Raw genomic sequence first — 1,405 nt, forward strand, 5'->3', positions numbered from 1 at the left:
CCTGGGAGCAATTGTTAAGTGTGACATCTGAACCTGGAACTCTGGATTGTCTCTCTCCCGACAAACCAGAGTTGGAATCCAGAGTTAAACTCTGGCTTGTCATGGCGGGGGGCAGGGGAACTTGTCAGAGCAGAGACAAGCCAGAGTTCCAGGTTTAAAAACAATCCAGCTTTGTGCCTTATTTTGCAGTGGCACACTGATGGATATCATGCTAACTTGCTTGATATATCTGTATTAGTTAAGTCATTGTCAGTTAAGACATGAATGTGTTGTATCTTTTTGTTTAAAAAAAAGAAAATTTATTCACAAAATTTCCCATGACCTAGTAAAAAAACACACCATATGATTATACAATGGGTACTTACTTCCACAGAATTAAAGTCAAGAAGTTTGATTTGTTCTTTTTGACTTTGATAGTGACATCAAAGGCAGCTGAGATCCCCCCCCCCCCCCGAGCTGAAAGCATTTTGGAGGAACGATTTGCTGCGTATGGTATGTATATTCATCCCATTATCTCTCTGGTAAACAGGTTTTGTGGGGGTTTGTATTTTTGCAGAAACCTGTTTGAACAGAGGTGACAAAGAAATATATGTGTACACTGTGGGAAGCTAAATCTCTATCGAACCACCTTGAATTAGGCTTTAATATCTGTCTAGGCTCAGACCAGGCAGCTGTTTTGATTGTTAGAAGACCATGTGAAGAAAAAATAGATGAGAGTGCTCTAGAGCAGGGGCAGAGGGTATTTTTCTCACCATCAGAGTCCTCAGTATCAGAGATTTAGGGGAACATAAGGTACTGCTTCAAAAAAAGCTTGAGCGCTGGATTCCCTGCCCCGCCCCCCGAAGTTAAGCAGTGATTTCAACTCTAAAAAACAAAACAAAAATAACACTGTTATTTGTCTCCAGCCTCAAATACTTTTAACAGCTTTTGTTAGAATGATTGGATACTTTGACTGAAAAGATCTGGGAATTAGACAGAGATGCTTGGTGAAAAATATGAAATGCTTCACAAATTTGTGTGTCATCCTCCTGCAGTACCATGCCGCTAATCACCTCTGTATTGTCCCAATTATAGTATATATGCAGCTGGAGCCTTGTGAGTGCAGCCAAGGCCCAAGAGAGCAACTGTATGATACCATCAGCGATTTGGTTCTTTGCATTTAAAAATAAATGCTATACTTTGACAATAGCTTTTGCAGGGAAAAGTCATAAGCTGTTTCCCAGCTGTGGATCCCTTTGGTTATATCAGATTTCAAACTGGATGTTTTATCAAAACATTTGGGACTTTGTTCCACATGGAAAAATCTTCTATCTTAAGCCCTAAAATAAGGGTGGCCCCCCAGCTTAATTTCAAAAGCCCCCTACAAGTGAAAATTCAGACCTCTGGCAAGACCCTTAAATGGATT

The 1,405-nt window shown here is 40.3% G+C and overlaps 1 non-coding gene across 1 annotated transcript; it reads right to left on the reverse strand.

Moving 5' to 3' along the window:
* Nucleotides 1–989: 989 nt before the first annotated feature.
* On the reverse strand, nt 990–1,094 carry LOC146339778 (U6 spliceosomal RNA). Its single transcript, XR_014784589.1, has one exon. It is a non-coding gene; the product is annotated as a U6 spliceosomal RNA (small nuclear RNA).
* Nucleotides 1,095–1,405: the final 311 nt, after the last annotated feature.

This window comes from Heloderma suspectum, chromosome 7, assembly GCF_057233095.1.
Source record: "Heloderma suspectum isolate Gila_16-S chromosome 7, 16-S_ref, whole genome shotgun sequence".
In the NCBI taxonomy this organism is placed as follows: Eukaryota; Metazoa; Chordata; class Lepidosauria; order Squamata; family Helodermatidae; genus Heloderma; species Heloderma suspectum.